The sequence below is a fragment of the Panicum hallii genome, chromosome 2 (genome assembly GCF_002211085.1).
Source record: "Panicum hallii strain FIL2 chromosome 2, PHallii_v3.1, whole genome shotgun sequence".
Taxonomy (NCBI): domain Eukaryota; kingdom Viridiplantae; phylum Streptophyta; class Magnoliopsida; order Poales; family Poaceae; genus Panicum; species Panicum hallii.
In genome coordinates this window covers 11,702,284-11,718,415 of record NC_038043.1, presented here as the reverse complement: position 1 = coordinate 11,718,415, position 16,132 = coordinate 11,702,284, and the positions used below count along the sequence as shown (strand labels likewise).

The 16,132-nt window shown below is 52.3% G+C and overlaps 1 pseudogene; it reads left to right on the top strand.

Annotated features, from left to right (window-relative positions):
* The first annotated feature begins 2,843 nt into the window (after positions 1 to 2,843).
* LOC112880885 lies at positions 2,844 to 15,541 on the top strand (annotated as a pseudogene).
* Positions 15,542 to 16,132: the final 591 nt, after the last annotated feature.

The following is a 16,132-nucleotide window of genomic DNA, read 5'->3' as shown; positions in this document are numbered from 1 at the left end:
ACTAAGCAAGAGTGGGATATTTTTAAGGCAACCCTCTAGTTCCTTCTCCACTAAGCAAGAGTGGGATATTTTTAAGGCAACCCTCTAGTTCCTTCTCCACTAAGTAAGAGTGGGATATTTTCAAGGCAACCCTCTAGTTCCTTCTCCACTAAGCAAGAGTGGGATATTTTCAATAGAATACTCTAGAATTAGTAATAAGTAAATTTTGGAAATGTTAGGATATTTTGGAATTCTTTAGAAAGGAGACATTTGTCCTAATACCATGGCTTCCTTTGACCTATAAATAGAGCCCCCCTTTGCCATGGTATCCACCCATGAACAAGGTAGATAAGTTGTGGTAAGGCTAGGAGGGTGAGTGCTGGAGTAGCCACTTAAAGGTGTGTGTTCCTTCGTGACTTTGTCGCTCCAATAAGGTAAGTGTTAATCTTCTGGTTAAACTTGAGTACTTAGTATATAGGTTGTGATTCATCCGTTGCTAGGCTCCACCTCGCCATAAATCGGGGTCGTCGCACACAGTGCCGGCCGAGATATTTTTCCGCCGCGCGAACCGCCTCACCTCGTTTATAAAGGAAGCCGACGCCCCTCCCTACCGTCCCCACCCGCGCTCGCTTTCGCTCGCGCACGCGCGACACGCTGGCCCCACGACGGGACCGCGCACTACCGTCGGCACCGCGCCGTGCCGCTCACCTCCGCGTCCCCACCTTGCCCACGCCGCTGCAGCGTCCTCGCCGGCTTTGCCGCCTCGACGCTCGCGCCTTCAGCGCTGCCACTGTTTGAGTTGATGGCGAGCTGCCGCAGCCCACGCCGTCGCCCGTCCCTGTGCGACGCCGCTGCTGCTCTCCTCGCCTATAAAAGGAGCGAGGCCGTGATGAACTCCATCATCAGCCCAAGCACACCGAACCGCTTCACTTCGCTAGTTGAACCACTTCTCCCGAGCTCAGTTCACTCACGAGACGAAGCTCCAACAGTTGACCCTTTTCCTCGAGCTGTTCCACGCCAAGATGAGATGGCAAGCAGCTCCCCGACCATTACCTTCGCAATACTAATAAAGGCCCAAAGCACCCACCAGGCCGTGAGCACCTAATCCAAATCATTCTATTTGAATACCAACCAATACTGTAAACCCAATATCGCCTTCATATCAACTCCTTTTCACATAACTCTTTTTCCTAAACTCTCCTCAAATCATATACTATCTATTCCTCCTATTTTCATCTCCATTTGAGCTTATTTTATAGCTTGCTTGTGTTCGTTTGCTGGTTGTGCTGTTTCCGCCCGTAGATCATGGAGTGACCGAGGAGGAGCCGGCCAAGGAGTACGAAGGCCAGTACAGCGGGCCGGAGCGAGAAGACCCGTACCGCGAGCAGGAAGCCGCCGCCGCCGACGCGTACGTAAGCGAAGGCAAGTTTCATCAACCCCTACGTGAGCGGTTGCATCCATGTGAGGACGTCTAGTTATAGCCCTGGTTTAGGATCGATTACACATATCGGTGCTTGAGTGATTGAGTGTGCTCATACATGCATATGAGTAGTTATGCATATCCAGAGTTGAGACTAGGATATGAAGGGATTTGGCTGAGGCTAGGGCAGCTGGGTATGCTGGAGCCGGCGCTACCGTGGTGGTAGACTGGCAGGTGAGTGCTACTGTGGAGGTAGGCTCGAGTTGACAAGTTGAGGAATGGTTGCTGCCTTGGTGAACCATAAGGACCGAGTTGTTTTGACATCTCACCTAGCTTACTTTAGTACGACCACAGGTTCCGTTATGGGCCGGACTTAGCCTAATCCCACTGGTTAGCCTAACGGTAGCAGGGATGGTTCACGGGTATAGACCATTAGGGTCAGGGCCCGAGGGTTTGTGCGGCCGGGCTGGGGCGTGACCACGGCTGGGTGTCGGCTATGTCGGTTGTCCGTTCGGGCAGTCGAGCTTGTGGGTACAGTGTACGACCTCTGCAGAGTGTAGAATCCATTCGAATGGTCCGTGTCCACGGAATGGACAGGCTATGGTGTGGTCCTGACAACTAGTGAGCTACCTACTGTGGGTTGTGTCGGGAAGAGTTGCATACCATAAGTTGCATTACTAATGCATTGTGCTTAATGTGCGTCGTGCATGTCATTCCCCTCCCGTAGGGTGAGGTGGAACTTGCTGAGTACTTTTGTACTCACCCGTTTATGACTTATTGCAGAGGATCCTGATTTCGTGCCTGAGGAAGGCGAGTAGTTCGTGCCCTATACCCAAGTCTGGAGTGGTGCCGTTGCAGTAGAAGCCACCATGTCAGATGAAGAGTTTACCCTTGCGTTTATCACGGCTACTGTTGTATTCCTAGTTTATATTATTATTGTAATCGAACGTATTAAATAAAGCTATGTATGACTGTGGCACCACTTATGTAATGTATTTTCACCAGAGACTGTTTTCCTGGTGTTTAAATACATGTTTAGCTCCGGTTGTTTAGACCGGGGCGTTTCAGTGCACCTCCTCTCCGTGCGACGAGCGGCCGCGACTGCCTCCTCCAACAAGCACGGCGAGGGGCACCCGAACATTGGTCTCGTGGCCATGGGGGACGGTGCACCTCGTGACCGGCGGTGACTCGGGCCGCCTCCTCGCCGCACCTCCCCGCCCCTCCCCCCGACGCCGCCCCTCCTCACCAGCTTCCCTACTCCACACCGGCAACGTACCTTCCCAGATCTTCAGTCAAAATTTTTTGCATCACATCTTCCCTATGTCATCCCAAATCAAACTCAAATGGTTCTCTGTGTTGATAATGAATCTTTTAGTGCGCTGATGAAGCTAGAAAAATAATATTTGTACCTTCTAATGCAACTATTATTTTTATTTACTAAAGTATGGCTGAGAAGGCAGTTTGGGACAATGCAAATGCGAAGCACTTGATTGATATCTGTAAGGAGGAGATTTTAGCTGGGAATAGGCCTGGAGGTTGTTTCACTAGAAATAGTTGGAAGAATATGGAGGAAAAGTTTTAGCAAGGTGTGGAGTGAAAATTAGTAAAGACACAATTGAAGAATAAATTCGATAATTTGAAAAAAGATTACACACAGTTCATGGAATTGAAGAATGCTGCCCCTGGGCTTGGATGGAATGAAGCAAATCAAACCGTTGATTGCTCGGACACATGGTGGAATGAACACCTTGAGGTGAGATAAGATATTATTTCAGTATAATACAAAATGCACTCATAATATGTTTGACTGAAACTTGCATTTTTTTCAGAGATGCAACAACAGTGAGAAAGGTGTGAAGTGCAATCATGTGAGATTTCGGAAATGTGGTCTAAAATACCTTGATGATTTGCATTTCTTGTTTGATAAGGTGCATGTCACTGGAGCTACCGCGTTCTGTCCGGGAGATATTTCCTCAGGTGATTCCTTGTCGGTGTTTAACCGGCTGCCCACCGTGGGATATACCCAAGGTGATAAGTTTTGGGTGAGGGGACGCCGAGATCAGGAACTCGAAGGTGCAAGGAACACAAGACTTAGACAGGTTCGGGCCGCACGGAGCGTAACACCCTACGTCCTGTATGGCTCGTATTGCCTTCTGTATAGAATGACCTAATGATCTCCTATTTCGAGGGGGTCCCTGACCTCCCTTATATATCCGAGAGGCCAGGGTTACAAAGATGTTAACCAACCTTTGCCGAGGGATCCTACCAGAACATGTCTCGGATAGATCCTCTCCACGTTGGTTAGCTCTATCTCCTATTTAAACGGGATAAATAAAAGATAAACAAAATGAATAAGAGATAAGACGAACTTAATCTCTTAAACCTCCGTAGACTACGCTACATGCCCAGCCCAGTAGCCCCGGGTCTGACAAGCCCCCGAGCTCTTCGTAGCTGAGTACGGCAGGCTTATCGAGTACTTTCAAAGCAGTCTTCGACTTCTTCTGAAGCTTCGTCTTGAAACCCTACTTCGAGTACTTCCTTGGCCGCATCGAAGCTATGAGGTGCTCATGCCCCGAATTTTAGTTCTGTTATGGTGTGCGATTGAAAAATCGCACTCCATATGGAGTAGCCCCCGAGCCTCAGGTTGAATTGGAGAATCAGGCTGAGGGTCCCATTAATTTGTAATCCTCCTTATCCTTCAAAGAAACTTGAAAAATAAGTAGTCGATGCCACGTACCCCGCAGCCCCCGAGCCTTGAATCCAAATCCCACGAAATTGGAGATAAGGGTCCAAAAAATCGTGGCATACAGGCTAAACGATGACACTGTAAGGGGAGACCAAAGTGATGGTACAAATGATGCAATTAGACCAAAGATTCGAAAAACCCCTTCTTTCGGGCTAATTGGCCTTGAAAAAATGATTAATCAAATATTCAATCTAATCAGACCACCAAGTGACCCCTCACCTTCGGAATATTCCACAAAACGACTCTTGGTCTTTGGAACAGTAACTTTTCCCCATCCCGCAGGTTACTTAACCCCACGGCCATAGGAGGGAAAATTGTGCTTTCAGTCCGCATTTCGCCAAAAACCACCAAAACCCCAATCTGAGCCGAACGCCGCCGCCACTGCCCAAGGAGATCCGCCTACTCCAACTTCCCCGCCCCTCTCCCTGCAGCCCCCGAGCATCTCGTGGCGTAGTGCATTGGAGATGGCGCCTAAGAAGTCGGAGATCGAGGGGAAGAAGAAAGCGGCAGAACCATCAACCGAGGAATGGTCACACAGTAAGTGCTCCCTTAACAATCTGAACAAACTGGTTTCCGAGGGATTGCTCCAAGAGAAAAACCTTGTTAACTGGCACCCCTCTTTCCGTGAACCTTTCCCCATGGATAATGTCGACGAAATCGTCACATTCTTCCATTTTGTCGAACGGGGATTGGCCCTCCCCACTTGTTCTTTCTTCCGCGGCCTTCTTTACTACTACGGGCTTGAGCTCCATCACCTCAACCCGAATTCCATCTGCCACATCTCCATTTTCATCCACTTTTGTGAAGCATTTCTCGGAATTGAACCCCACTGGGATCTATTCCGCTTCCTCTTCCGTGTGAAACCCCAGCCAACCACGAAAAAACTCACCGTGGTAGGGGCGCCGGCATCCAACTGCGACAGCAGGCCAGCGAGAAATACCTTGCATATAGATTCCCTTCCAACCTTCCTGGGTGGAAAAACCTATGGTTTTACATCGAGAACCATGCTCCCCCCCTACCGACGAAGTCGAGCAAACCGCCCGTGGTGAGGGGGGAGTGGAACCTTGAACCCTCCGGCATGGAAATGATTCAAGTCAAGGAGCTGCTGGAGGCCATCGATGCACTGAAGAAGGAGGGGGTGACCGGCGCCTCCGTCATGTTCTCCTTTTACAAGCGCCGCGTCCAACCCATCCAGCAGCGCTGTATCTGGGCTTCGAGTACACCGGCCCCGCTGACCCTTCTCGTATGTGCACAGAAGAGGTACCCGACGAAGTCGCGCTCCAGCGAGTTCAGTGGGTGCTGCTGGACGTGAACGCTGTGCCATACGTGCCCACTCTGTTCTCCGCGCAAAATCCGCCCCCACCGGTGAGTGTTCGACTTCTTTTACTGAAGAAATCTGTTACTGCGCCGATGGTGTACTGAAAAACTTTTCTGCAGGGGCACTCGCAGTTGTACTGCAGCTACCCGCCGCAGCCGGACCTCCCCCGAGCGTATCACCTCCTCCCCTCTGCGGCCGCAGCCGCCAAGAAGGCTCGCCTTGTTGCGGCTCAAAGCCGCAACGAGTCCGCCGAATGCGCAAGGCCGCGGGCGGGGGAAGAAGCCGGAGAAGGACCGCGCCCGGCCGCCGCCGTTGCCACCAAGACAACTCGCCCTGCTACGGTTCGAGGCAGCGGCGAGTCCTCCGAGTGCGTGGACTCGCCGGCGAGTGAAGGAACCGAGGGGGGAGCGCGCCAGGAGAGCTCTTCCGACCAGAGCTTGGAGTTGGCCGGCGCTTTGCCACCGGTGCCGAAGGGCCAGCGGCAGATGCGCAAACGCAAGGCCGAAGAAGTCGAGTCCTCCAGGTACGGAGTTGCTGTTTTGGCCAGTTACCAAGTTCCAATGATGCCGAACACTAACAGCACCCCCTTGCAGTCTTCCTGCTCCACCACCCGGATCTGAACCCGAAAGAGTGGGGACAGGCCCCTCCGACGTCGCGGCGGTGACAATTGCCGTGGCGGAAACCCCTCCATCGGCCGGCCAAGCGTCGCCATCAGCGACGAGCGTTCCTCGGTGGGCCTGGCGGGTGAAGAAGGCTGCCAAGAAGAAGTCGACACTGTAAGTTTTGCTTCAATCGCTTGAAAAGCTTGACCGCGCCTGCGTGGATAACCATGTTGTCGATGTCGCCAGGGCTGCAAGTGCGGTGCAACTCCAGCTGGAACCGGGCAGGGCTGCGGCGCCTGCCTCAACTGCAGCAGCCCCCGAGCCCTCGGCGCCTGGGGGGCCTGTACCCGCAGAGGTGGCCCCTGAAGCAGATGCGGAGCTCCCCGACTTGCCGCCTCCTGAGTCCCGACAAGAAGGAGCCGGACCCGGTGGCGATGAACAAGTCGTGGCCCCGGAAGCGGATGCGGGGCTCCCCGACTTGCCGCCTCCCGGGTCCTGGCAAGAGGGAGCCGGGCCCAGTGGCGAGGAACAAGTCGTGGCCCCTGGTGCCGCTCCTACCAGTGGTACAGGTACGCGCTTACCCGCCCGCGGCTTGATGCCAGGGTCCGGGGACAATGTGGTGACTACTTCATATGCTTGCAGGTGTCCAGCCGCCGCCGTCCGGGGATGCCGCCGGGCCCTCGGAGAGTCCTCGTGAGGTGCTGAGGACCGGGCCAGGGTACCAGAATATCATCACCACCGACCTGGTGGATGATCTCTGCTAACGGCCGAGAACCTGAAGACCTTCAAGAGCACCTTTAAGGAGTTATACGACTTCTCCATGGTAGTACTCGCGTAAAGTTCCAGGTGTGTGCATTGGTGAGTTGTTTAGTACTCATTCTCCTCCTTTGGCGCAGCATGTGATTACCAAATCCCAGAAGAAGTCGGAGAAACTCCGCGCGGTTGTGAGTGACGCGCGGGAGTTAGGTGCTCTGCACAAGCGCATCTCCGAGGAGAAGACGAAGAACTGCTATCTGCAGCGCGAGCTTGATATGCTGAAGCAGGAAAGGACTCGAGAGACCTGGCTGCTCAAGAATGACCTGAAGAACCTTGAAGAGGCCAACTCCGAGCTCCAACAACGGGTCAAGGAGCAACAAGCAGAGTACCAGGAGCAGCTCAAGGCAGAAAAGAAGGCGCACCAAGGTAGGCCCCCGCGTCCCTCGGGTACTTTTCCTTAGTGATTTCACTTGCTTGCTGAAACATCTTCACCACAGAGCTTAGGAAAGTAATAAAAAACAAAGAGGAGCTGCTTACTGACGTGAAGAATATGCTGTATCGTCGTACAGATGAAGTCGAAAGGCTGCAGAAGGTGATCGACGACACTGAACGTCAGTTCGTCGACTGCCTTCAGCAAGTCAAAGCGCTGGGCGAGAGGGACGAGCAGCGGCGCAAGGAGCTGGAGGACCTCCAGGGAGCCGCCCAGGAACTGGTGGACATGGTGGACCCGCCAGAAGAAGGCGAGGCAGGCCCGCGGCCCCTGCTGGGACGGCTCCGCGAAGCCCCGAAGAAAATGCTCAAGTTCTTATCCGAAGCTCCAGTCGCTTGCGTAAGCAACGCCCTTGCATATGTAAAGTCCTTCATGCCCAATGCGCAGTTAGGCATTTTTGCGCAAGGGATGGCGGCAGACTGCTCGGACGAGCGTTTTGAAGAGTACCTGCGTGAAGCCCAACCTGTAGCAGAACAAATTGTACACAGTGTACTGCAGGATTAGGGTATGAGGAACAAGTACTCGTTTTCTTGTATATATGTTTATGTCGATGTCTCTACTTGTGTGTGTGTGTCTATGCTGAGCGAATGTCCAGGCTTACAAGGCGCAAGTAGTAGACACTACCCCGGGGTGCAACGTCCCTGAAGGTAGCCGTAGCTCCGTGTAGGAACTCGTCTAACAAGTGGCCCACAACCCGAAATTGTAGGCCTAAACTCGTTAGGAAGGAACGCGAGCATCGTCGCGGGATTGCCGTGCGTAGGGCAAAAAGTTAGGACTAGCTCGAGTGCGGCGACTCTGAGTGTAGTCGAAAATCGCTCCTGCTTATGAGCGTGCTCCGTAAGCTGTGTAAGACCCGGGCGGACGGATCGGGCTTGTTAGGAGCAGGTGCGGTCGTTGCTGCGTTTTGGCCATTCTTTTGGCAAAAACATGACTGTTCTGAGTGCCGCCACTCAGGATGTAGTCGATGTAGCTCTTCATGCGAGCCTGTCCAACGTGCTGTTTTTGAGCCAGTCGAGCGGATCAACTGAGTTGGACAAAGTGCGACTTCGGTCGTGTGCGACCACCCAAGGTCGCGGCGGAACTCGATATATCGAGGAGTTTTAGCCGGAGCAGATGGTTCGACAAAAAGTAAAGTCGATAAGTTGTGAATGTGGCCACAACTTTATTCACGACGAGCGGCCAGTCTACGCGAGTGTTGGTTCGTGGCCGTGGCTGTCGTGCGCCGGAGGATGAATGTTCAACCCGAATATTGTGGCTCATAGCCTCCAATATGCATCGAAGAAAGGAGATCTTCCAATCCCCTGAGGAACTCGGATATCGCCAGGTATTTGCTTATGGGTAGAACTTGCGCAGGTGTTGGACGTTCTAGGAATTTGGGATGTCCTGGCCCTCGGGGCATTGTAGTCGATACGACCCTGGCCGTGTGACCTGCTTGACGACGAACGGACCCGCCCACCTTGAATTGAGTTTGTGTAGGCCAGATTCGTCCTGGATACGACGCAAAACCAGGTCGCCAACGCTGAATGACCGCTCCTTGACGTTGCGATCATGGTATCGGCGGATCCCCTGTAGGTACCTAGCTGACTGGACAAGGGCGGTGCAACGAGCTTCTTCCACAGAATCGAGCTCTAACTGCCTCGCTTCGTCCGCCTCGCGTTCATTGTACATTTCAACCCTTGGGGACTTCCACATGATATCGGCTGGTAAAATGGCTTCAGATCCATATACAAGGAAGAAAGGTGTTTGGCCTGTGGCTTTGGACGGCTGAGTCCGAAGCCCCCAGACTACATGCGGCAGCTCGTGTAGCCATTTGCCTCCCTTCTTGCTGTTTTCATCGTATAGTCGCTTCTTGAGACCGTCGATTATCAAGCCGTTCGCCCGTTCGACTTGTCCGTTGGCCCGCGGGTGTGCAACTGAGACATATTTGACTTCGATGCAAGCGTTCTCGCAGAATTCCCAGAAATGGTTGGCCATGAAATTTGACCCCAAGTCCGTGATGATAGTGTTGGGGAAGCCGAACCGATGCAAAATATCTGAGATGAAGTCAACAACCCGGTCTGGCGTGAGCTTGGCGATTGGCTTGTACTCAATCCACTTCGTAAACTTGTCGATAGCCACCAGAACATGAGTAAAGCCGCCTGGCGCCGTCGTGAAGGGCCCGATCATGTCGAGACTCCAACAAGCAAAAGGCCACGATGGTGGTATAGTGATGAGGCTATGAGCAGGAACATGGGTCTGTTTGTCGAAGAATTGGCAGTTTTGACACCTGCGCACGAGATCCTCCACGTCGGTGACTGCAGTGGGCCACCAGAAGCCGGCCCTGTATGCTTTCCCAACCAGCGTTCTTGACGCCGCATGGTTGCCGCAGACGCCTTCATGGATCTCTCGTAGTATGTCGTACCCATCTTCCTTCGTGACGCACTTCATAAGAACTCCTGACCGAGCGCCACGCCTGTAGAGCTTGCTGTTGACCAGGACGAAGCCCTTGCTTCTTCTTAAGACGCGCGCCGCTTCCACACTCTTAGCGTCAATTCCCGCTGGTAGCCGTTGGTCTTGAATGAAGTCGATGAAAGCCGCTCGCCAGTCCTCCCCCAGCATCAGAACCTCTCGATCGGGTTGTTGGGAACCCGAGTCGATGGTTACTTGCGGAGAAGGCTTGATGGATGGCTGATCAAGCTCCTAGACGAAGACTCCCGGCGGGACTTGAGCGCGTGTTGACCCTAACTTGGACAGGATATCCGCGCCAACGTTGTGCTCCCGTAGCACATGGTGAACCTCCAAGCCAGAAAACTTGCCTTCCAGCTTGCGCACTTCCTGGACGTATGCATCCATTGTTTCCTTGTTGCAGTCCCACTCCGTATTGACCTGCTGAACGACAAGAAGAGAATCACCATACACAAGTAATCGCTTGATCCCTAGTGATATCGCCAAACGAAGCCCGTGAAGCAAGGCTTCATACTCGGCTTCATTATTAGATACCTTCCATAAGATCTGAAGGACGTACTTCAATTGTTCGCCTCGTGGGGAGATGAGCAAGACACCAGCGCCTCCGCCGTCGAGCTTGAGGGACCCATCAAAATACATGGTCCAGTGCTCTGGCTTGTCCACTGGGGTTGGGACTTGATTCTCCCTCCATTCAGCCATGAAGTCGACTAGAGCCTGTGACTTGATGGCAGTGCGTGGCTTGAAGGTACTCCAAAGACGCACTTGGTGGGATTGAGTTTCCACCGATATCTGCGTAGACTACTAAATGTTTCTTCCAAATCTTCGATCAGGCTATCGGAATCCCTAGTCTTGATGACCACATCATCCACATAAGCCTCAACATTCCGGTGCAGCTGATCCGCGAAACACATCTGGATCGCGCGTTGGTATGTTGCTCCTGCATTCTTCAACCCAAAAGACATTGTTTTGTACGCATAAGTCCCGTACGGGGTGATGAATGCAGTCTTGATTTGGTCCTCCTCCTTGAGCGCAATCTGATGATACCCTGAGTAGCAATCATGAAAATAAAGAAGGACACACCCAGCCGTCGAATCGACAACTTGGTCAATGCGCGGTAGCCCAAAATGATCTTTTGGGCAATGCTTGTTGAGATCGGTGTAGTCGACACACATTCTCCATTCATTGTTCTTTTTCTTTACAAGCACGGGATTCGCTACCCACTCTGGATGAATTACTTCTTTAATGAATCCAGCCGCGAGGAGTTTAGCGATCTCTCGTTTAATGGCCTCACGCTTGTCGTGAGCAAACCTCCGGAGGCGTTGCTTTTTGGGCATGGCCTTCGGGTCTACATTCAAAGCATGCTCGATCAACTCCCTGGGCACCCCTGGCATGTCCGCAGGTTTCCATGCGAATATGTCTCGGTTAGCCCGAAGAAAGCTGACGAGCGCGAGTTCCTATTTGTCGCCTAAGCCCACGCCAATGACGGCGGTCTTAGATGGGTCTCCCTCCTGGAGCTGGATCGACTTGAGGACCACGCCATCAGTCGAATGGATGCTCGACTTGCTGGCCTTCTTGGAGGGAATTTCCAGCCCAGACTGGGAAAGCTGCTGCGCGGCCGCGAGTACTTCTCCCGAAGCATCTGGCACACGAGTAGTCGAAGCATATTGGATCGCCTCCTGGTTGCAGTCGTATGACTTCTTCAAGTCACCACGGAGGGTGAGCACTCCACCGAGTCCTGGCATCTTAAGAAGCAGATAAACATAGTGTGGCACTGCCATGAACTTAGCTAGTGCCGGACGACCCAATATTGCATGGTAAGAGGAATCAAAAGTAGCCACCTCAAACTTGATGAACTCGGTACGATAGTTCTCCCGCGTGCCAAAGGTGACTGGGAGGACCACCGTGCCAAGCGGATGCGCCGCATTACCTGGGACGATCCCGTAAAAGGGAGACTTGCTGGGCACCAGCATATCCTTGAAATCCAGGCCCATCTTCTTCAGAGTACTGACGAAGATGAGATTGAGCCCGCTTCCGCCATCGATGAGGACCTTGGTAAGCTTGACCTCTGCCACCACAGGATCCAGGACCAATGGGAACTTACCGGGCTCCGAGAAGCTCGTCCACTGATCGTCGCGAGAGAACGAGATGGGGACCTCCGACCAACGGAGCGGCCGTGGTACCGCCGGCTCGACGGACAAGATCTCCCGAAGAAGCAGCTTCTGGTCCCTCCTGGAACCGAAATCCTCATCACCGCCGAAGATAACGTTGACGACCTTCGAGGCATCCTGAAACTTCGGATTACGCCCCTGGTCACCGTGATCGTCATCCTCGGGTTCTTTGTCAGCAGGCTTCTTATTCTTCTTTCCACCACCGGTGTTGCTGAACGTCCTCCGAAGGTGGTAGCAGTCAATGGCGGCATGGCTGGCGCCCGGATGCCATGGGCACTTCTTCTGCAGGAGTTTCTCGAATTCCTCCTGCGTCGTCGACTTCTTACCCCGCGAAGGACAATCGATAGCCGCGATGACATCATCTGGCTTTCGTTTCCGGGGTGGCCCGGAAAAGTCCCGCTGGCCTTTGTCGCTGCGGTTGTCGTTTGGGCGCCGCAGATTGCTGTCATGGCACCGCGGGAACCGCTCCCGCATCTTCTCCTCCTGCTCGGACCAATCGTGCATCATATCATGAAGGCCCGCAACGGTCTTCAGCCTGTTACGCCCGAAAACTCTGTATATGCTCGGGTCGGTGGTGCCGTTGTAAAAGCAGTCGATGATGTCCTCCTCCGAGATGTTCGCGATGGTGGCGCAGACGTCGAAGAAGCGACGCGTGTAGGACCGTAGAAGCTCGTTACGTTCCTGCTTGCACTGGGCAAGATCGTGTCGAGTACCTGCACGGGTAATTGCTCCCTGGAAATTATCGATGAAGACCTTCTTAAGTCGTTCCCAGGAGTCGATTGTGTTGCTGCCGAGGCTCTCCAGCCAAGTGAGCGGCGCAGGGTCCAAAGCCATCGGAAAGTAGACAACTTTGGTGATATTTGAGCCCCCCGCAACGTCAATGGCCGTGGAGTAGCAACGAAGCCACTGCTGGGGAGCCTGCTTGCCGTCGTACTTGGTGATGCCGATCGGCTTGAAGCCCTCCGGGTACTTGTAGCTGCTGAAACGAGCAGAAAAAGCAGGAAATCGATCGCTACAGTCAGTACCTTCATTCTCGACTTCTTCACGGGTCTTGCGCCTGGAAGAAATCACGGTGCGCGCATCGCGGCCTTCATTGATGTGTTGGCGCAGATCCTCCGGAGGGAGTCGATGATGGGCTTGTCGTGGCTGACCCCCTTGCGGTGGCTGCTGCCTCCCGCCAAGGGTCTGGCTCCCGCAAGCGTTGTCGTTGCTTGGTTGACGTCGAAGACGGCCGCCAGCCGTTCGGCTGTGGGTCTAACTTCGACTCTAGCCCACGCGCTCCTCCCTGATGGTAGGCGCCGGGTTGTGTTGATCCAACTGGATCCAAGCCCTCTGCGCGTACAAGAGTGCTTGACGTACCTCCGGGTCATGGCTGCGCTCGAGGATGGCCGTAACCCTGGCGATGTTGGCCACCGGAGTCCGAAACCCCCGTTCGCTGACGGCGGCGAACTCAGGATCAAGCTCGCGATGCATAGATTGCCTACGCTCGTTGGCCCTCCTCCGCCGGATTGTGCGGGCCCTGTTTCTGGCCCTCCGCGCTTCACGATCGGCGTCGTTCTCGTCACCAACATTGGCCGTGATCTCATCCTCGGAGATCGCTTCAAAATTGTCGATGAGAAAATCCCCACCGTCCTCGCCTTCTTCGGCCATCAGCACCTGGCAGGAGGAAAGCTCATGAGAACCTTCGTCGACTAGTTCAGTCATCCCCTCCGCCGCGGTGGCCAACGGCCTGCCTTCCTGAAAAGGCAAGGGCTCGAGGTGAGCCACGAGTCGACCCTCTGCCTCGAGTGGTTTGGGGAGCGTTACGCCCCTCCAGTGCACCACGTGCCCCCCCGGCAAGGAGGTGACCACCAGATCACCGGTACCGGAACAACCCGAAGCCCCCCGACACGCGGTGGCTTCAAGTTTTCTGATCTGGAGTAACAAGTCTAGGTCCTTCTCAAACATGGAGAGGGACCCAAAGGCGTCGGCCTCCTGAAGACCAGTGGCTGATTCGCACAAACCGAGCTGAGATCGGCTAAGCAAATCCCTAGGTTGGAACAAGTCCAAACCAGGGAGAGTTGCCGCAACACCAGAAGAAGTCGAGGCTGAAGCGGACTCCACCTTGACCTGTGCTGCGGGAGCGTGGAGCGGCAAGTTGTCGAGGTCGTCGACAAACTTGTCGAGGTCGCTGCGGAAATCCGTAGCGGAGGTCTTTGGCTTCATGTCGACGAGGAATCGCCGGAAACTGCCCGCACCATCTGCGATGCAGACCCATGAACCAAAAACAAACGTCGTGCCCTGAGAGGGAACCGACCTGACGAATCTGAACGAAGCCATCGAGCTCGCCGGTGGATCTTCGACGCGCTCCCCTACCTGGCGCGCCAGCTGTCGGTGTTTAACCGGCTGCCCACCGTGGGATATACCCAAGGTGGTAAGTTTTGGGTGAGGGGACGCCGAGATCAGGAACTCGAAGGTGCAAGGAACACAAGACTTAGACAGGTTCGGGCCGCACGGAGCGTAACACCCTACGTCCTGTATGGCTCGTATTGCCTTCTGTATAGAATGACCTAATGATCTCCTGTTTCGAGGGGGTCCCTGACCTCCCTTATATATCCGAGAGGCCAGGGTTACAAAGATGCTAACCAACCTTTGCCGAGGGATCCTACCAGAACATGTCTCGGATAGATCCTCTCCACGTTGGTTAGCTCTATCTCCTATTTAAACGAGATAAATAAAAGATAAACAAAATGAATAAGAGATAAGACGAACTTAATCTCTTAAACCTCCGTAGACTACGCTACATGCCCAGCCCGGTAGCCCCGGGTCTGACATTCCTCAAGTGACGATGTGTTAGAAGTTGCACAAAAAATAATGATAGTTCTGCAATCAAGCTGTCTTCTTTGAAGAAACTAAAACCATCCGGAAAGAAGCGCAAACAAACGTGCGGAGCAGCTGAAGAGAAGGAGGAGAAAAGTTCATTTTTTAGAATGTATAAGAACACGTGACTGAAAATTGATGGTGTAGCTGACAAGATCACCTCAAGTGTTGAAGCATCATCACCTCCTCCTCCATCCAGCCCTGTCCCTACTATTGCAGATGCTATGAAGTTGATCAAGGAGTGTGGTGTGCAAGAAAAAAACTTCTATAATGCACACAGCTGCCTTGTTGATCATGAAGCTAGAATTTAGGCAGATCCTTTTCAAGTAATGAAGGCAGATATGATTTTATTGAGAGAGAGCACGAGAAGGAGATGAAGAAGGCTGCATGAAGGCATCTGAACTATTATTTTCTTTTAATAATTATGTTGTGAGCTATTCTTTGCTTTGAACCATTAGTTGATTTGAACCATCAGGTTCTGTACCACTATTTGCCTTGAACCATTATTTTCTTTGAACCATCAATGTGATGTGTAATAATATATATGTCTCTTATGTATTTTTCACTTTCTGCTTAGATGGATGCAAGCATGGAAGATTTAGAAAAAAAGGCAGCAGTCTCTACTATTTCTATCTCAACTATCTGAACTATCACATCATGCTGCAGTTCTTGAAAATTTGGGCAGTCTGTACCATGAGCGATATTTGCAGAAAGGTAAATACAGAGATAAAGATGCACCAGAAACTGGATATCAATAGGTTATGAGGTGCTTCAATCGTCCAAGATATTTTTATAAGATATTTTGGATGAGCCCTGATGTTTTTATGGCACTTCATGATTTATTGGTCTCTTCATATGATCTGAAATCCACTCACAATGTTACATCAATAGAGTCATTAGCAATATTTCTATGGATTGTTGGAGGTCCCCAATCATTTTCACAAGCTGAGAACAGGTTTGTACGATCACCATGGACAGTTCATATGAAGTTCAATGAGGTTCTGAAATATTTGTGCAAGTTGGGGAAAGAAAACATGAAACCTAAGGACCCAACATTTAGCACTGAACATGAAAAGGTTAGAGAAGATCATTTTTGGGCTCATTTCAAAGGTGCTATTGGTGCTATAGATGGTTCTCATGTCAAGATCGTAGTTCCCACTGATGAGGTGGTTAACCACACATGCTGATATGGATATACATCACGAAACATACTTGCAATATGTGACTTTGATATGAGATTCATATTTGCGGTTGCCGGATGGCCGGGTTCAGCATATGACACAAGAATCCTTAATCATGCATTGTCAATTTTTGATTCCTTTCCTGTCCTACCAAAAGGTACAAATATG